Consider the following 21,945-nt stretch of genomic DNA (forward strand, 5'->3'; position numbering starts at 1 on the left):
TTCCTGTGTGTATTTCTCTGCAGGTCAGCGCCCATCAAAATAAGGGTAAATGGCGTGCTATCTCTAAGGACGTGCCATCCTGGGGGTCTACGGCAGGCGTAGCACCCACTGTCGGAAACGGTGGGAGGACCTGAGATGCTGGGCACGGAAGCCGGCAGAGTCCCAGCTGGGGATGGCCTCCCAATGAGGAAGGGGTGCCCGTCGAACCCTGACCCCCATGATGGCCCGCATACTGGCGGTGGCCTATCTGGAGCTGGCTGGGCCCTTGAGAGCATCACAGCAGCCACAAGGGGGTGAGTACAGTGCCCATCATCACAACCTGCGCATGGTAGGGGGGTACCCAGGTGGGGGATGTGTGTGATTGGGTGCCCCTAGGCCAGGCCTGACATTGCAGAGTAGGTCCCATGGTGGCTAGGGTTCTGAAGTGATAATCCTGCTACCCAGCTTGTAGGCATCCACAACTGGTCAGGGCTGTGTGGGTCCAAGGTGTGCTGCATGTGCCCCTCCCTCTGCCTTAGTGGCTAGCATTATAACAGGTAGTGCATTGCATAGTTCATAGGGCTGTTCCCTGTGTGTGATGGTGGTGTGTATGCCAACAGTGTTGTTCATGCAGCCGTTGATCAAATGTATCCTTTTTCTCTTCCCCCCTTTTTGTTTTGTCATCCTGTCCTTATGTGCATTAGCATCATCTGGCGGAGGAGCAGAGGCACCGGCGACAGAGGGATCTACAACCCATAGGACCCAGGAGGCAGAGTCCACCGACGGTGAGGGCACTAGTGGGACGGAGGGTGAGGGGAGCACCACGGCAGAGACTGGAGGGAACTGTTCGGACACAGATACCTCCTCCAATGGAAGCTCCCTGGTGGTGGCGGACACTTCTGTGCCCACCCCAGCTACAGATACATCCGACACCCCGTACCAGCACCTCCCTCCCAGCAGCCCCTCATTGAGTTGCCTGTGCCCGCTCACCCAGGAGGGTGGGCATCTCCTTCGCCCCAGGCACCTCAGGCCCTGCACCAGTTATCCCTGCTGCCCTGAGTGAGGAGGCTATTGACCTCCTGAGATCCATCTCTTTTGGGAAGCCAACCATTGTGAATGCCATCCAGGAGCTGGCAGCCCACATGCAACAGACAAATGCATTTCTGGAGGGCATTCACACTGGCTTGGCAGCCCAACTGAGATCAATCCAGGCTCTGGCCTCCTGTCTGATGGCAACCATTGTCCCTGTTTCTACCGTCCCCCCTCCAACTTCCTCTTCCCAATCCCATTCCCCTCAGCCCCAACCTATCCCAAGTACACAGGCAGATGAGCATGCACACAGGACAACACACAAGAGTGGCACAGGCAAACACAAGCACCACACATCATCCCAAAGGCACTGACAGAAACACCATCCAGATGCAGACATACCAACATCCACAAATTCCACTGTCCTCCCTCCTCCTCCTCCTCCTGCTCCACCTTCCTCCCAGTTCCGTCTACACTCCCACCTGCATGCACTACATCCTCATCCACTACCAGCATCACCACCACACCTAGCAGAACACACACCTCAATTGCAGACACCTCTACAACAGTCATGCACACGTCTCCTGTGTCATATTCCACTGTGTCTGTCACCCCCTCCCAAGGTACACAATCGCAGGCACTCAGACACCCAACAGCCATCCACCTCACAACAGCATCCAGCCAATGCACCTGCACCCAAACACAGCAGACAGACACCTCCTACAACCACTCCCTCTTCCTCCACTCCCAAACCTTCTCCCTCTTCCCGCCCCAATGTCCCTAAGAAGCTTTTCCTCTCCACCATTGACCTCTTCCCTACCCCTCACCCCCATCCTTCACGTCTGGCCAGGGTGGCAAAAACCCAGGCAAGCACCTTAGCCACCCAGTCCACGGCCCCAGTAGTCTCCACACCCACTCGTGGTGGGAAAGGATCCAGGGCACCAGCCAGCCTCAAAGAAAGTGTGCCTGCCCAAGCTACTGCCCTGAAGGGCAAGGAGCCTGCCACAGCTGCTGCCGGAAGGTCAAGGAGCCTGCTCCAGCTGCTGCCTTGAAGGGCAAGGAGCCTGCCCCAGCTGCTGCCCGGAAGAGCAAGGAGCCTGCCCCATCTGCTGCCAGGAAGGGCAAGGGGCCTGCAGCAGCAGGCAGGAAGGACAAGGGTCCTGGTGCAGGGACTCTGATGGAGCCCCCATCACCAACCCTTTTCGTGCAGCCATCCGAAGCTGCACGGAATGGGCTGGAGCCTCCCCCCACCACCGCCAGCACCAGCAGCACCACCACCACCACCACCAGCAGCAGTAGGCAGCTGTCCGAGGCTGCAGGGGATGGGCTGGAGCCTCCCCCACCACCACCAGCAGCAGCATCACCACTGAGCAGCCGTCACCACCGGCGGACGGTATATACTGTAGTCCTGCCTCCATGGGTTGCTGTGCGGCCTGCCCCCTGCAAATCCTGTGGGTATGACACCCAGCTGAGAGACTGTGACCTTGCACTCCCCAGGATGAAGAGCACAGAGCAAGATGCCCCCTCCAGAACCAGTGGGTAAGACACCCACCAACCCCAGCCTCCACAGGATGAAGAGCACGGGGCACAATGCCCCCTCCATAACCAGTGGGTAAGACACCCACCAAACCCAGCCTCCCCAGGAACAAGAGCACAGGGCACAATGCCCCCTCAGAGCCAGTGGGCAGGTCACCCACTTGAGAGACTGTGGCCTTGCACTCCCCAGGACCAAGCACAGGGCATGCTACCCCCTCCAGAGCCAGTGGGCAAGTCACCCACTTTAGAGACTGTGGCCTTGCACTCCCCAGGACCAAGCACAGGGCATGTTGCCCCCTCCAGAGCCAGTGGTTTTGTTCCATCTGCCGGCTGAGGTGCCCCCCTCGTTCCCCATCTCACCTCCCTCTGAGTTGCCTGCCTATTTTCCAACTGATGCCCCTGCAGTGTTCTCTCCGTGTTGGTACGGGTGACAAGTGGGTCCTTGGACTTTGGCCTGTGGCCCTGTGGCCCCCACACAATGTGGACTGGGCAGTGTCCCTTGAAATGTACATATGTAGGTACCATGAGATTGGCTTTTCGTATTTCTACTGTGTTTTTATTATTACAGTCACTTTATCACATTCCTGTAGTCCTTGTATTACTCCTCAGGGGTACGGGATAAATATGTTTTATTACTGAAGCTGATGGTGTTGGGGGTGTGTGTGTTGTGTATGTGTGTCACTCTCGTTTTTCTCCCCTCATCCCTTGTGTGCTAGGTGGCCGTACTCACCGCAGTCGTCTTTGCCGGTGTTGCTGTTCGTGCTGGAGCAGGACGTATAATATCATAGGGAATATTTGAAGTTTGGGCTCCATGGTGGCATGGTTCTTCCCTGTGTCTCCAAAGGTGAGTTTTTTCCCTTCAGTGTTGTGTTTCCGCCAGGCTTTTGATGTCGTTGATACTACCCCAGAAAAGGTGGCGGATTGATGTGTCTTAATATGGTGGGCGGAACATTGACTTCCGCCTGGCTGTAGGTGGCTACCGCCATGGTGGCTGTTGTATCCGCCCTGGCGGTCGGTGTGGTAAAGTGGCTGTCTATATGAGTTCTCACCGCCATGGTCAGAATTTGGCAGTAGTTACCGCCAGCCTGTTGGTGGTATTATTGCCACTTTATCACCTACTGCCAGGGTTGTAATGAGGGCCTTAGTCATCAGAGGAGGGACTGCTAGTGCATGTGTTTTAATAAAAATTATTAATGAGTGTTCATGTATTCTGAATAATAAGTTTGTGTAGAAAATATAATAACGTAGAAAAATAATGCACGCATTTGAAAATGTGATTAAGAAGAATGGCCACCAATCTTAACAAAATGTATTAATCAATGATTTAATAATATGAAATGTTGAATATATGTTTGACTAATGTAGTAATATGTCATATTGAGGGTTATGAGTTTAGTTTTATTAATCGTAGGCCTTAACTTAGCGAATGTCTTAGCCTACTTACCAGGCCTCATATCAAAGCTGTATTTCTTAACGTTTAATAAAATGGCTGTCCTAGAGAGTTAAACTGTGATTTTCCATTTTACATTATGTGTTCATAGCTGAGGCTTGCTTCTCATGAGAACCGACTGCTGGAGGATGATGTTTCTACTAATGTAACATTTTGTGTAATGTGTGTGAGACTGACTTTCTCAGGAGAAGAACAATGGATATACTGACTGGAGTGGAAGCTGCAACAATATTGTTACCTGCCAAGCCGGATGATGAGGACATTGCAGGACAAACCAATCAACGACGTGAATGGAGTAATAGTAGAATTCATAGATTTGGAATTTTAGTTTTATTGGACAAAGTGGGAACATGCGATTAACTGACCAATAGGGATTTGGGAAGTAGTTTTAATTTAACGACATTGCCCTGGGAGAGGACAGATTAATTGCCCATTTTCTTCCTGACCAAAAGTTTATTCTTGTTCTTGTGCGTCTTGACAAGAGACGTGCTTAACTTTAATGCTTAGAGACTTTCCATTTTCTGAACTTTGATGCTGAATCCTGATGCCTTGCTGATCGACTGATGTCCTGAGGACGAAGACTAACTCTGCTTGCTGATCCACACTGAGGATAGGTATTATGACCTAAACTGTTGATTACTATGCATATTTGCTTTTTCTTTCTAGGTACCAACTACATTGCTTTGATAGAGCCATAGATAGATGTTTTTCTCCTTTTCCAAAATCATTTCAATGAAGCCCAACATGCTGATGCTAATCTGGTGTTAGTTAAGGATCCTCACTAATGAAATCATGCTAATAGGGAATTAATGCTTGATGAATTTCTCTGCTAAACTTGTTGTATGTAAATATATTGACGCAATGTTATATTGACTTTATAACTGATTGCACCAAAACTTTAAAATGTGTTGTAGTTCAAGCCTTGATTAGATTATGTTTCTTCCGCCGGTTTGGACAGCCAGTATTGTTTCTGTATGTGTTTCATCTGATTTTGAGATTAATCTACATGACCCTAGCATTGTTAATATAGGGAAATAAATATTCTAACTTTTACTAAAAGGTATGGTTATTCATGTTTGAAAGGACATGGTGCGTGACAATTGCTGACTCCAATGATTGTTGTTGTTATTGATTGCTGATGATTATTGTGTATTGGTTATTGATTATGTACTGGAGCTATAGTAAGGACATCTTAATTGAGAGTCAAAAGGTTCATCAACCTATTCGCATCCCCTTGTAAGTTTACTTATTAAGGTCAGACGCGCTTACCATGGGATCCTTCATTCACAGAAAAAGTGCCTGTTCCATACCAAAGGAAGTACATTCATAATTTTTTGATGAGCAGAACACCTGTGCAGTTCACAAAGACAGGCACTAGTGCTGTGAAATATGAACTCTCTACTGATATAGCTAGTAAAATACTTCCAAGAACATCAGCTTCTCCAGACGTCTTCTAAAGTATGTGGACTTCTGGTGAGTCTGTGGGCTGTTTGACAAGTTAAAGAACATTCTGATGTTTTAATTGGCTGGTACTTTACATATACTTCCAACACATTAAACAGCACATGCTCTATAGCAACAGATGCCACATCCACCATTTTTAAAGATCAGGATATCTGTGAAGTGTGCAAGGACAGGCACTGTTGCTGCAAAATCTGAACATGTACTGACACACCTAACAAGAATCTATGAACATCATCAGCTTCTCCAGAGATGGAAGAAGTGATTTTTACTGAGTACAGATCAGGAGAAAAACACAGACTATTTCACTGTTCTGCAGTACTTCACTAATCCCCCAAAGAGAATAATCTGAACGTAAAAAGGGTCACTTGCATGCTCGGTGACCAGAAGCTAGGCAGGGAGAAAGAGGTCTGTACTCCTTTGACACGTTGACCATGATACACCTCCTCAAATCAAAGCATGCATGGGAATGTTTGGAGGATCAGCAGAAACTCAACCACCTGAAACACAGGATGACAAAACAATGTGAATGTTCCTGCACACCTGCTGAAGCAAAGGGAGCAGGAGAGCAGACCCCAAGGTTTGGAAACTAAAAGACATAGGACAATTACAAAACAAAAAAGTATAAAATAAGTTTACATTTTACAATTGTCTGTTTGCCACCGCATTTGTACTACATTTTAATGCAACTAATACTGGGTGGACTCGACAGCCTTAGAAAATGCTCAGAGGACTGCAAAAAAAGCCTGAGATAATTTCTACATAGTGGCATCTATGAAGTAAAATGTTATTGAATGAAGGACAGTAGTACTTAGCGCTCTGGTAGTTCACAGTTTGCAGGAGTAGGACCTCAATTCCAGATGGTTGACTTCTGGGTTGAGAGATACTGATGGAGCACAAGATAAGGTTTGAGCAGTGTCTCAGTGTCTGGCAATTGTATGTGTTTGATGAGGCTTCCTGCTGACGATTCAATTTGCATCTGGCTTCCCATCTCTTTACATGTTTCTTTGTTTTCCCTTTGGGATGTTCTCATATTTGAGGACTCCCACCTAGTCACCTTTGTGTCTTCCTACTGCTAGTTATTTTCCTCTCTGTTTCATTTAATCTGTATGTGCATTCACATTTGCTTTGGATGAGTTTTGGGTGTTACCGGAATGTGGAATCGGTTCCTGGTCTTCTTCCACATTCTTCATTGTCACCCAGGTGACAATCCAGTAAGGCAAGATCAGAAGAGCAGTACAATTAAAATGTGGCTTTTCTTGAGCTTTCCTGGACCTCATGTGAGCTGTACATTTGTAACCTAGCTGTTCACTCACATTGAGATCCTTTGGTGATTACCTACCTGACCGAACTGAGAGCTATCCAAGCTGTATCACTCCAGCATTTTGTCTCCTCCCATCCCATTTTTCCCTCATTCCAGTCATTCACAAGACACTTTGGGGCAGATTTAAGAAAAGTGGTGCTGCACCCAGTACAGAGCCACCCCTTAGCGCCCCCCTACCGCCACTAAGGGCCTCATTACGAACATGGCGGGTTGGCCCACCATGCCGGCATTGGCGGCTGAAACTGCCAGCCGGCATGGCGGGCCAACCCGCCATATTCTGAACAGGCTTCCTTCATCAGGCAGCCTGGCGGTGAGTAGAAACACTATCCGCCAGGGTAGCTGTGCTACCCTGCGGATAATGTTCCCATTTCCACCAGCCTTTTCCTGGCAGGTTCACCCACCAGGGAAAGGCTGGCAGAGGGGGTGCCCTGAGGCACCCCTGGAGCCCCTGCACTGCCCATGCACTTTGCATAGGCAGTGCAGTGCCCCGTTGCAGTGCCCCGTCTCGCAGGTCACTGCCCGACGGGTGCAACTGCACCTGCCGCACAGAGGCATTGACGGCGGCTCCGTCAATGTCCCGGCCGGGCCTTTCTGTGATGTTCATAATTTAGCCGGTGGGGTTCCGGGGTCGCTGCCGGTCAGTGTTTTGACGGGGCAATATCATTCTTATTTTTGACCCTATTGATGTACTGTTCAGGGTTAGTGTAAAGTGGCACAATGCAATGCATTGCGCCAGTTTGTAAATTTGGTGCTGAGATTTTGGCCTCGTTAGGCCACATTCACGTAAACAAAATAAAGTTAACGTGGCCCAAGGAGGTGCTAGGGGCTCTTAAATATGCCCCCAAGTTTCTTGTTCTGAGATACCTGAAATAGTCTCTGTGGTCAAAAGGAATAAGTCAATTGCCCCCACCCTTTTCAGAAAGTGACTCTTCTTACTGATTTGCCAAGAACTGTCAATAGTGGCAACAACAGATTGTTATAGAAGCAAGCCTTTTGCTGTTGCTTTAAGAGCTAGAGTTGCCTCTCCTGCTTAAAAAGATATGGCATTTCTTTTCAACCAGGTCCTTCGTTCCATCAGTGAAGGGCATGGATGGAGAAATCATGTGTGTCATGCATGTATGTGGCATAGTGAGAATCAAGTGTTTTGATTTTGCTGTCTTTGCTGCTTGGAGACTGAAATTAATTGTGGACCTCCTGTGTGTAGATAGCTAACATAATAAAGACTGTTGATGAGTTTGCACAAGAGAAAGATGTGGTTCGGTGAAGAGTCCTGAAGCCTTCCTATGCCCATTTGAAATGTACCAGGCTGCAGAGAATGGAGGGGAGGGGGCAAATACCCTTATTGGAGTGTAGGGAACACTCATGTTCCATTCCGGCTTCTTCTTCCCCAACTGTATGCAGCTGTGATGTTTGGTAGCCAGGTAGGGAAGTTCCCTTTCCTTTATTGCAATTATTTTACATATCTTGATTTGAAATACCCAGTTCCACCCCACATCTTCCCAAACCTGCAGATAAAAAGACATGTGGCTAGGAAGTCTGTGTAAACAAAGTCCACTCCCTTGAAATAAAACATCACCCATAATAGAGCAGGGCTCTGAAATTCACATGTTTGTCTGTCACCTAAAGATAAACGAGTAGGGCCTTCCAGATGAGATCAAGGATGCCAAGATACTCTTCAGCAAGGCAAGACAAACAGCAGTGTGCCTAGGAATATCTTCTGAGATTCAAAGCTGGTGTAAAGGACTGCACTCTCCATATGAAGTAAGGAACAAGACCTGCGAATATTGACCTCCAGTAGAAGAACGGTTTGACCATGCCCTTGAGAGGGGCAGAGAACTGCTGTACAAGTTAGTTCCTCTACAGGGGAGAGTCTGCAGAAGGACTGCTTCTATAAGACTACAGGTCAGCAGCCTACATCCAATGACCACAACATCGACACTGCAGGGCGCAGCAGACAGATCAGCACTATGAGGATTTGCAGTGGGCACTCCCCTTTACAGAAGCCCTTGAGCACCTTTGGACAGGTAAGCTAGGCATTCGGGCAGTGGGGGATGGGTTGGTGCCTGATGCCCAGCTGTGATCTAATTATTTGGGTTCAGTGATGCCTATTTTGAATGATTTCGTGGTCAATCTGTGTTGTTTGGCATCACAGTATCATTTGCAGGGGCTATGCAGTCTCTCAGGAGCCTACAGTAGGGGTATGCGGACTCCTGTCTCCTTCCTACTCCTAGTGGTGGGGGCTGGCAAAGTCTGATTACCTGTCCCCTTCTGGGCTGACACATTAGTGTACGGGCCATGTTTAGGCCAATTATTGACACACAATAATGTGTGCAAAGTAAGAAGGGTGAGGAGATGGGACTGACTACAAGCAGCCTCGATTGAGCCCTTAACATCTGTTCAGAAGACCAACAGAGCCCTTCATCTAACCCCTCACTGCCGGCTCAGCACACCATCGGCATTGTGGGGATTATGAGGAGCCTTACCTATCTTTCTGTCTTAAGTTCTCTACCCCCTTATCTGACTCCACCACTTCCACTTTAGCTCTTTACATCTCTATGTACCTATCCCCTCAATCTCTATTTCAACTTTCTACCACATTTCTGGCCACCTCACCTCTCATTTTCAAACACACCAATTTGTATCCCAACTGTCTCTACCTGTCTCACAACCTCGTCTCGCTCTTTCCTACTCTCTGTGCCTACTTTAACATCCCTTCCGCCCTACTCTGTGTATACCCCACCCCTTTTTCAGCCCCTCATTTCTCTTTTCATTTCATTTCTCTGTCTATCTCCTCCCTCTACTTCACTGCTCTCTCAACTAAATCTATTTCTTCACCATACAGCTCTATATTGATATCTCACCTCTCTTCCTTTCTCACCCCTTTCTCTTCTTCACTACTCTCTTTCTCACCTCTCTCTCTCTACCTCATTTCTCTATGTCACATCACATACACCACTTAATCTCTCTCCAACCCACATTTCTCTTTCTCACTAACTTCTCTCAGTTTACCTCATCCTTCAATCATTGTCCACTTGTCCACCTCTTTCTACCTCTATTCTTTCTTTATAACTAAAAAGACTAGGGCCCTCATTTTAACCTCAGTGGTCTTTTTGTAAGACCACCGAGGTTCCGCAGGGCCAAAGACCGCTTCTGCCAACAATATTATGACTGGTGGCGACCCTCTGCCATTTTTTGGACGGAGAGCCACCAGCATACTGGCGGTCGGCGGTGTAGTGGAGGCTGTTCCGCCGTCACCGCCACGTCATCAGAACACCGCCCACCAAATTACGTTCCAGTACTGGCAGTCGTTACCGCTATGGCGGACAGTGTGGTACATTGGAGGTTTGGCATGTGCCAAACCGCCAATGTCATAATGGGGCGGTAATTACCGCCGGCCTGTTTACGGTCATACCGCCATCATTGCACCGTCAGTCAGGGTTGTAATGAGGACCAAGGTCTTTTTCTCTTCCTGTAGCCCTTGTTTTAATCTCTCATTGCCTCTTCTCTCTTCCTCTATCTCTCTCCTCTTCAGATCTCCATTCAACTCCCTTTCTCTGCCTCTTTCTTTTTACATCTCACGATTTCACCTCTCTGGTGTTTCTTCACAATCTCAGTCTACCTTTGTCTCAAACACAACTCTCTTTTTTTATTTGACCTCTGTCTCTCTACTTCACCTCTTTTCTCTAAAACATGTCTCTTTTAATTAAGTTCAGTGCTCTAAGTCTGTCTGTTATATGTCACCGTAACAACAGAATACTGGGTAGGAAATAATGTGGAATGCAATAGAGTCTGGTAGAAGTTGGGATTCGAGGGAATAGACTGGGGTGGCAGTTGGAAGTGAGAGATGATGTGACAGATGTGTGCTGCTTTACTATGAGACTTGTAACTTAGCTGAATGAATAAACTCTTTTGAAGAACTGCAGACTACGAGTCTGCATCTACAAAGTGGTGATGAGCAGATGGAACATGGAAACTTCATCCTGCCCTGATTTCTTTTTAAAAAAAGGAGGAAAGATACAGACTGTATGACAGAGAACAATAAGCTTCAGGCAGCACATGTATGTAGGTACATAATGATGTGTCTAACAGAACATTAATTTAATAGGCGCGTAGAGAATTAACACGCCAATGTGCGATGTTTAAACCATTACCTGCACTGGATAGTCTAACGGTTGTGCATGCAACTCCATTGCGAACCACCTGCACGTGGTTAGCTGTGAGCCACATCACATGTCACCATCTGCCCCGAGAAAGGAATACTTACGTCTTCACGTAAGGTCACATCAGGCATGTTGCGTGACCTTACCCGCCACCATTTTGAATCGCACTAGGGAGATTTATTAATCGGCTGCAGCAGGATTACTTCACTGCATTTCTTTGCTGCATTTCTTAGCTATTTGGAGTCAAATTAATACAACTGAAATTTCAGTACCTCTGTCTTGGAAATTATTTATTAAGAAGTAACTGGGTGAACCAACATTTCAACATTTACGTACAGGACGTAATTTCAGCAATCACAGCACATATAAAATACACTGGAATACTAAACATTATAAAATAGTACACACATATTTTGCTTCTTATTTTTACTCCAAATTAGTGGTGAAGAAAGGACAGTGGACTAGTCCATTATTGGTGAAGATTGGACACTGACCAATTTCACTATTCATTTTTAAAAAATGAGTACTCAAAATTTTAGTCTCAGTCCCCCTCAGGGATTTTGGCCTTCCGGCATTCTCCCAATGTTAAAATGGGAAGAATGGAAATAATACTTCCTTAACTATATTGAAGCTGTGGATGAACTCAAGAAGATGTCACCAGAACAAATGAAAATAATGTTATTACACTCACTTAGTCCACAAGGATTAAAAACATATTCTTAAATGACTAAAGCTAAAGTTATAGTTCATGTCAATATTTGTGATGCTGCAATTGATGATCTGGACATGTATTTTAAACCTAAAGTATATATGGGTACAACTACAGTAGATTCAAATGTTTCCAACGCAAACAGGGAAAAGATGAATCTATTGATCATTATGTTGCTGATTTCAAGAAATTGGCAATGAATTGCAGGTTTGGTGTATTACAGGATAAACTTAAACGGAATCAAGTGATTATGCACACTTGAAACCTTGCGATTTTAGAGCGGTTATGGGTTAATGGAGATTCTACTCTTGAAGATGTGTTAGCTATAGTGCGCAAGGCTGAGATTTCTAGCAGGTGTGCTGTAGCATTAAAACAAGAATCCAAAAAAAGAGATACTATTTGTAAGCTGAGAAGCAAAACATTTAATGACACCTTCAACAAAAGGTATAAGGAAAAAAATGAGAGAGCAATTGAAGTGTTACCTTGTGATGGCAAGGAACATTTAGCATCCAGCAAAAAATTGCCCAGCTGCTAAGCAAAAAAGCAGCAACTGTAGTATTATAAGCCACTATGTAAAAGTGTGCAAGAAAAAGAGGAAATGTATTAAATGTGTTTTTGAAGTTGATGATAATAATGAACCAACCATTAGCGATTAAGAGGTATTGAGAAAGTGGCTAGTTTGTGTGGCAATTCGATTTTGAATGTGTGAAGTGAATGTTCTAAACCCAAACCTGAGTGTAGTATAACTATTGGTGGTGTACCTTTAACTATTTATGCTGATTCTGGTTCACCCTACACTATCATTAATGACGAGTTATGGAAAGCTAAATTTGTACATAAGGTTGGTGAACGGTTACTTCCCACTAATATCAATCCAGGAGAATACAGCAGTGAACATATAGATATGTTAGGATTCAGATGGTTAACTTTTAGATTCAAACACAGATCAGCACGTGGGAAATTATATGTAACAAAAAGAGGACCCCCTCTACTCAGATGGTTTGATCAAGAGAAGCTACACATGGTGCTTGATCCTAATAGTAAGAAGCAGGTGCTAATTATAGATGAAGGCACAAATCTAGGCAACAAAATGTTATCAACATTTCCTAGTATATTTAGTAAAAAGTTAGGGAAACTCAGAAGATTCAAACATAGAATCTTGTTAAAAGAAAACGCCCCTCCCTAGTTCATAAAGTCAGGAAGGTACTATTCATGGCTCAAGAGGAAGTTTCAAAGGAATTGAATAAACCAGTGGTTCCCAACCTTTTGACTTCCGTGGACCCCCCACTTTATCATTACTGGAACCCGGGGACCACCACTGAATCATTATTGGAATCTGGGGACCCCTTCACTGAGTCATTAATGAAAGCTGGGGACCTAATCTGTTAATATTATTTGATTTTCTAAGCAGCCATGGACTCCTGTGAGGAGGCTTCGTGGACCCCCAGGAGTCCCCAGACCACAGGTTGGGAACCACTGGAAAAAACTATTTACTTCAGGTATTTTTTAGCCTTTGGAAGCCTCTGACATGGTAACTCCATAGAGTGGTGGCCAGGCAGAAAATGGCGAGATCAGATTATGTGTGGACTTACGTCATCTTAATAATAATATTATAGTGGATCATTTTCCACTACCTAAAATCAACAAAATGGTTGTATTCCGCGATGGTGCTAAGTGGTTTTCCATGATCGATCTTTCGTCTGCATACCATCAGATTCCATTGTCTAATGAATCTAGGAAATATGCTGCATTTGTTACTGCTGATAGTTGTTTTCAATTCAAATGAATGCCATTTGGAATAGCATCAGCAGCTGCTGTTTTTCAATGGCTGATGTTTGAGCTGTTTTCAAAATTTAGTAGAGTAAAGTTTTTTCAAGATGACATTTTTGGATTTAGTAAGACCAAGACAGACCATAATGATAAACTGTTGAATGTACTACAAATTGTAGAATCCAGAGGCTTGACTGTAAATTTTTCTAAATGCATGCTTGCTGAAAAGGAAGTAAATTCCTTAGGACAAGTAATTAATGAGAATGGAATCAAACCCAAACCATCCTTGGTCAGAGCTGTAGTGGAAGCTTTCACACCCACTAATAAAGACGCTGTTCGTTCTTTCCTGGGTTTAGCAGAATATTGAGCTAAATTAATTCCTAAATTCACAGAAAAAATATTTCATATTCACCAATTGTTAAAAAACAAAAACAAATTTGAATGGTCACAACAATCTGAGAAGGATTTCTGCTATGTTAAGTATGTTATAGAAAACATTTCTTCTTTGAAAAGTTTCAATCCATCTGCTAAAAGCATCATTACCACCAATGCTAGCAGCAAGAGCTTGGGTGCTGTACTTACTCAAACTGATAAAAATGGGGAAGAGTGTATTATAGCATATGAATCAAGATCCCTATCCCCTTCGAAGAAAAAGTGTCCTACCATTGAACGGGAGACGTTAGCGTGTGTACAGGAGTTGAAGCTCTTTGTGTGGGGTAAGCCTTGTATAATACGTTGTGATCATAAACCACTAGCAAAAATCTTGACAACTTAAGGCACTATTGAAGCTTCTGCCAGAATTAATAGATGATCTATGCAAATGCAAGATTTTGATTACAAAATTACATATGTACCTGATAAGGAAAACATTATAGCTGATTTTCTCTCAAGAATGCCCACAGAAATAGAAGAGTGTGAGGATGAATAATGGAATGGGTTTCAAGTGGCCCTGGTGCATGATAGTGGTACACCTGCTGTAAATATGGATGAGTGGAACATCAAATACAAAAAAAGATAATACATTACAAAAAGTATTGAACTACGTAACATGTGGTTGGACAAAAAGAAATTTGATGGAAGAAACTATTAAACCGTATTGGGAAATCCAGTCTCAACTTGCTGAAGACAATGGTATGCTTCTGAGAGGTGGGAGAGTAGTTTCACCAATTGGTTTACATACTTTAGTCATTAATCTTGCACATGAAGGACATTTCGGGATCACCAGAACTAAGGTGGTCATTATGAAACTGGCGGTCTTCTGTCCGTCAGGGTTAATGTGGCGTTATCACCATCGACAGGCTGGCGGTAATGACCGCCAAATAATGACCAGGGTGGTGAACCCTCTCATAGACAGCTGATGTCCACACTAACTGCCAGCGCGGTATGAACATTGAACACAGTGGTAGCCACCTATAGGCAGGCTGAAGACAAGGATCAGTCCACCATATTATGACACAGCACACCGCCAGGCTTTCCAGGGCAGTAGCAATGACACCAAAAGCCTGGCGGAAACACATCATATAAAAGGAGACACTCACCTCCAGGGCCACACACGAGTCGGCGGCCGCCATGGAACTTGGCCTGCAGGTCTTCCCGATGCTGTCCCATGCCATGGCCATTCTGGAGCACCAACGCAGACGCCGATGGTGAGTACAGCTGCCTAGAACTCAAGGGAGGGAGAGAGAGTGGGTAGAGTGACACACACATGCACAACACACACCATACACACACAACCCACACCCAGAACCAGCTGCAGAGTAAAACAACAGTAACAGAACCTTGGAGCAAAGAAAGCCAGGACACACACACTGTTCCAACCACTGTATTCCTGTTGGATGAATATTCAAAATGCAAAAACATACACAACTGCATATATACATACATGCAGGCCCAAAGGCCAGTCCAATGTTACAAATGCCCACAGGGCAAAGTCCAAGCCCCAACTTCACTCCTGACAACATCGGGACTCCACTGTTCTGGGGCATCATGTTAGAAATGAGCAGGCACCTCAGAGGGAAGGGGAGGCATATCATTGGGAGGGTGCTCCTTGTCCACTGGTTCTGGAGGGTGCTCCCTGCCCACTGGTTACTGGGGGGGGCTCCTTTCCCACTGGTTCTGGAGGGGGGTCCCTGCCCACTGGTTACTGAGGGGGCTCTTTGGCCTCTGGTTTGTGATGGGGCTCCTTGGGCTCAGATTTGGGGGGGCCTCCTTGTCCTTTGTTTTGGGTGGGGCCTCCTGGGGCTCAGTTTTGGGTGGGGCCTCCTTGTCCTTGGTTTTAGATGGGGCCTCCTTGGGCACACTTTTGGGTGGTGCCTCCTTGTCCTTGGTTTTGGGTGGGGCTTCCTTGTCCTTGGTTTTGGGTGGGGCCTCCTTGGCCTTGGTTTTGGGTGGGGCCTCCTTGGCTTTGGATCTGGGTGGGGCCTCCATGGGCTTGGATCTGGGTGGGGCCTCCTTGACTTTGGATCTGGGTGGGGCCTCCTTGGCCTTGGATCTGTGTGGGGCCTCCTTGGTCCTAGGTTTTGGAGGTGGCTCCATGGTCTTGGTAGTCTGTTTGGGAGGTGCGGCACTTTAGCTGTCCGTTTTGTGGGTGGAGGAGTGCCTTGGTGCTGGGGGCTAGCATCGCACTCATGTGCCCCTTAGTGGTAGCTGGAGACTTGGCGGGTGGAGCCGTGTCAGACTGGGTGCTTGAGGTATTGAGCTGGTGGGGTGGGACCTTCCTCTTATGGCCAGGAGGGGGGACAGAAGAGGTCAAGGTGGGCAAGAAAAAGCTTCTTAGGGCCAATGGGGACGAATGTGGAAGAAGGGATAGGAGTGGAGGAAGTGGTTGTAAGAGGAGGAGGTGTGCTGGACTTGGGTGCAGGTGAATGGACAGAGTGTGTGTGTGAGGTGGATGGCTGTTTGCGGTCTGAGTGCGGGATGCCAGCCCCTGGATGGCATTCACTATTGTTGAATGCCCTACAGAGATGGATCTCTGGAGGTCAATAGCCTCCTCAATGAGGGCAGCAGGGCTGACTGGGGCAGGACCTGAGGTGCCTGGGACAAAGGAGAGTGAGCAGGCACTGGCAACTCGGTGGGGGGGCTACTGGGAGGGCGGTGCTAGTACGGGGTGGCGGTAGAACCTGTAGCTGGGGTGGTCCGCCACCACCAGAGAGCTCCCATCGGAGGAGGAATCAGACTCAGTGGTATCATCTCCTGTCCCCGACATGGTGCTCCCCTCACCCTCCGTCCAACTGGTCCCCTCGGCGAGGGTGGACTCTGCCTCCTGGGTCCCGTGGGCTGCACCTCCCTCACTCGCTGGTGCCCTTGCTCCTTTCCCAGATGATGCTAATGCACACATGGACAGGATGACAAAAGGAGAGGGGGGGAGAAAGAAAGGGAGCACAGGGTCAATCACAGTACCAAGAGGACAAATGGCATACACATTACTGTCACACAGTGGAGATGTCATCCTGTGGAAAATCAGGAATCAAGTGAAGTAGTAGAAATAAAATGGAGGTCACGTACGCGGCGGTAAACACCGTCAACACCGGCATTGATCATCATTGGTTCCCATACTCCATAGAGGGCTATGTTAGCCAATGAGGAATTGCACAGCGGTGCAGACCACCTTGAAGTACTGGGTTTCTCAGAACCCAGTGGTGCCAGGGAACACACCCTAAGACTTCGAGTCCTTCCTGTTTCAGACTACAGAAACACAGAGTCTTCTTGGTGAAGTCAAAGATCTTGTTTATTGGCTGCAGTCAGTAACAGGTATCCTAGAAGTACAACACGGTGTATATTCTCAGGAGACTGCTCTCTTTGCAAAGCTAACCTTCTCTTTTATACAAAATATTATGCTTTAGGCAAACATTCCTTATTTTACAGTTGACCATTCACATATTTTCACTACAAAGAAATAGCAGGTTTATGATGACAAGCCCATATTTCAGTTTGTCCAGCCCTCAATCAATTACCCGGAAAGGCTTAGTACTTTCATCAGATATCGACGGACCCCCAATATAAACGGGCACCTCCTCCTTGTAAAGCAAGTCATAAAGAAAGAAACAGGGACAGGTGTGTGTAAGATTAGGCATGGTTTGTGTGTGATGAGAGGTTTATGATGTGTTGTGCCTTGATACTAATCTCATTCGGCCACTGGGAAAGAAACTGGCCGAACAGGTTTGGCTTCAGGCAGTGGAGTCAGCTTGCCCAGGTCACAGAGGAGTCAGCAAAGGTGTACGTGTCCTTCAGACTCGTTTTCGGCATTAGTCATTGGCCTATGTGAGGGCAATCACAAAATGGCTGTCGTTTAAATGGAACCCGAGGGTTCAGGACGGAAACTCTGATATTCGGGTGATTTTGTTACCCGAATATGAATACAATGCTTGTGCATACTATTCTAATCATTCTCGGTCTGCTGATACCAAAATCGTTGTGATACGACAACGCTTATAACACGGGTCCAGAATTTTCAGTACCACAGACCCTCCTTTTGCCCTTACATAGGCAATAACCTATACTCACGCTAATCTGAGTCCAGGTCTATATTCATAAAGTCGTTGAGATGTTGCTGTAGCATCATCCTATTACTTAGCTCGTCCCTTGATACAGGTTTCCTTACACACGATGTAGCACAGAGGCCACATATTGCAGGAGCACACTGTACACACAGACAGGACAGATAAAGAATGGCTAAGATCATCCCAATGACTATCAGAGTCTTCCATCCCCAGGCGGATATCAGCTCCCAGAACCACCCCATCAATGACCAATCTCCTTTATCCACGTGAATAGACTCGGAGATCTTATGCAGTTTGGAAATGGCCTGGTAGACTGTCGGAGCGTTATCTGGGATGAAAACACAGCAACTTGATTGGATCACTTTACATACCCCACCTCGGTCTGCAAGTATGACGTCTAATGCGACCCTGTTCTGAAGAGTCATAAGGCGATCCGACTGGAGCTCAGCAGTCAAATTACCAAGGGCACCGGCGGTTTCAACTACCGTGGATTCAACCACCTTTGTCAATTGCCTTATGTTCCTGCTGTTAACCATAGGGCCCCAAAACGGCAGAAAACCCTTTACGAAATCTCCAAATTCTTGTCCTGTAGTGTCTTCTTTACTTATGACACCTCTAACTATCCTTGTCTTATGGTAATCTGCTGCGGCCGTGTAAGTGGGAGGTAACAGGAACGAAACAAAACATGTGCCTGAGAAGTCAGGGGGCAACCATGTATAGGCTCTATTATGGCAGATGAAATAGGTACCCTTAGCTGCTAAGAATGAAGGAGAAGTCTGAGACGCAAAAACATATGTTTCAGTGCAGATACTTTTCCCTAACTGAGTTCTGGGATTCTTGCCATTACCTTGCAGACATAGGTGACCCTGATGGGGTACAATCCAAATCGGGGAGGATCTCTTTGCTCGCTGGTTCCCACTCAGAGTAACTCCATATCCTGTTATGTTCCATCCAATATATGCTAGTGTCTCATCTCTCGGGATAGTCTCATAGGAAATATCTTCCCTAATCATATCTACTATACCCTTAGCTAGAGCACTATTCTTAGGATTATCTTTCACAGAACGTAGGGGGTTGGCTTCATACGAGTATATGAACACCGTTCTATATGCCCACACAGAACCATTATGGCTGAAAGGCAGGACCAGATAAGGGATACCTTTATCAGTAGTATGGGCATAAGACCACACACCCAACAGTTAGTTGTGTTCACTACTAATTGGTGTTGGTGTAGAAGCTGAATGAATGAATTGTTGGCAAACTCTAATCTTCTGGCAGACTCGTGTTCAGGCAGGGGGTGAAAAGAATGCGAGGAAACAGTAGAAGGAGGTATGGGCTGAGTAATGGGTGCAAATGTCACTTGAAAAGAGAATAAAACATATCCTATTAAAAACGTCATTACACTAAGCAACATGAAAATACATAAGATCAAAAATCGTTTCTTTGTCATTATTATACCCATTCTGGCTTTAAAGTCCATCTGTCTGGCAGGTCTCTCATTCTTGAAAAACTCCATCCTCTCTAATTGCTGCTCGTGGTGGTAGGGTGTTCTATGCTAGGGAATGCTTCTGTCAGTCTAGGGCAACTCCCTCAGACCGACCAGAACTGTCGACCTAACGTCTTCAGCTGCACTCCAAAGACTTGGGCAACCACGACCCTACAGCTGAACCCGGATGGCGGTTCGAAAAGAAAAAAAACAAAAATAAGAAAGTTTCTCAGATGAGAGAGCCGCACTTTCAAAAAATAGCAAAGGAACGGGAAAAAATGATTTGTCCTTAGTTCTTGGTCTCAAATTATAACAGCTTTTTCCAGGTACTGTCTGGTTCTGGAACAAGAGTTCAGGCTCTGTAGTGTTCAATCGAATTGACGGTGGCACAGCTTCTTGCAAATTATTGTCACTTTCTCGTTCAGAAATTGTTCCTTTTACACGTGCATCACTAAATGGCAAAAAACGAGGCACAGTCTCAGTCTCAGAGTCAGCGATCCCCTCCTGGACCCACCGGTCGTACGGTAGAGGAAAAGGGACCTTCTTGCAGTGTACGCCGTGGATCCAGTTCTTTTTCCCTTCCACTCGAACAGCTGATCTTGTTGAGAGAAGGACGAGGTAGGGGCCGGTCCAACGGGGCTGGTCATTCTTTGTCCGCTGGAAGTTCTTGACCAGTACCCATGATCCAGGATTGATAAGATGTCCTGGAGCTTCAGAGACCTGAGGCAGAGTATCGTGAACCTGTTGGTGTAGAACACGCAATTTAGCCGTCAATTCATACAAATAATCAAGCAGTACAGGGTGTTCGATCTCACTGAATCTTGTTGGTCTTGGCACTCCCCATATGTTGGCCGGGCGGCCAAACAAAATTTCATAGGGACTAAGTCCCACTCGCGAATGCACAGTCATTCTTGTTGATAGGAGTGCTAGAGGCAGAGCGTCAGGCCATTTAAGACCAGAGCTCGCTTGTATCTTTGCCAACTTCAGTTTTAGCGTGCCATTATAGCACTCTACTAGTCCAGCTGATTGGGGGTGATTTGCAGCGTGGAATTTTTGCTGGATACCTAGCCCTTCACATACTTTTTTCATCACTCGACCCACAAATTCACTCCCATTATCACTCCAGACCATTCTCGGCATTCCAAACCTAGGGAAGAATTCTTTGACAAGGGCTTTAGCTGTGGATAAGGCAGTGTTGTCTTTTAAGGGATATGCTTCTACCCATCTTGAAAAAGCACAAACAACAACGAGTACGCTTTTCAGATTGTTGCACCTTTCCATGTGGATGAAATCTAGCTGCAAAACCTCGAACGGATACGTTGGAGGCGCAAAATGACCAGCTGGAGTTGGGGTTCCCCTACCAGGATTGTATTTCAGACACACCATGCAATTGTTGACCACATTCTCTGCACATTTAGGAATTCCAGCATTTTGCCATACTGGAGCCAACAACTTACAAATCCCTTTCACACTGATATGGGCCATTCCATGAGCCATTGTCACCACTGCAAGCACATACGCATCGGGTAACACCCATCGCTGATGTTCTGACAAGTCAACCCAACAACCATTTTCATCCGATTTACCCATACTTTCTTTCCACACGCTCAATTCTTTCTCTGAAGCTTCAGCTTGAATAGACTTCACACCCTCTATCGTATCTTCACATATTCCAACGTCACCAACCCATCTTGCGGCGCCTGCAACATACATTCGATTCATCACATCTTTTGCTGTTTCTTTTGCGATTTCGTCAGCAAATGCATTGCCACGACCGACATCATCGGTAACCTTCTTGTGTGCACTACATTTCACAATCGCAACTTGTAATGGCAAGGTCAGTGACTCAAGAAGCTCATTCACCAACTGACCATGCTGAATTTTAGTTCCATGCGAAGTCAGGAACCCACGTTCTTTCCACAATCGTCCAAAACTATGGGCCACACCAAACACATACTGGCTGTCGGTATATATGGTCACTTTCATTCCTTTCGATAACACACACGCTCTCGTAAGTGCAATCAGCTCTGCTGCTTGAGCTGAATTATGTGGTATACGTACAGCTTCAACAATCGTATGCAAAGTTGTGACAGCATATGCTGCAGTCGTATCACCATTCGGAAGCTTGAAGCATGAACCATCCACCCATAAGGTACCATCACACTTTACAAGAGGAGTATCTTTAAGATCTACTCTCCCTTTCGTTTCTTCTTCTGTCACAAGAAAACAATCATGTTGTTCAACATCATCTGTTTCTACTGAAATTGGCAATAACGTGGCTGGATTCAACGTATTGCACCTCTTTATGTGCACATGACTCGCTAACAGTGTCAACTCGTAACCTGACAATCGAGCACTAGTTAAATGCTGTGTCTTGATCCTGTTTAACAACGTATCCACTGCATGTGGAACCATCACAATCAACATATTATTCATCACTAACCCAGCAGACTGTCGAATAGAAACAGCTGCTGCCGCTGTGGCTCTCAAGCAACTCGGCAATGCTTTAGCTACTGGATCCAAAGTTGACGAAAAATATGCG

This window comes from Pleurodeles waltl, chromosome 11 (assembly GCF_031143425.1).
Source record: "Pleurodeles waltl isolate 20211129_DDA chromosome 11, aPleWal1.hap1.20221129, whole genome shotgun sequence".
Taxonomy (NCBI): Eukaryota; Metazoa; Chordata; class Amphibia; order Caudata; family Salamandridae; genus Pleurodeles; species Pleurodeles waltl.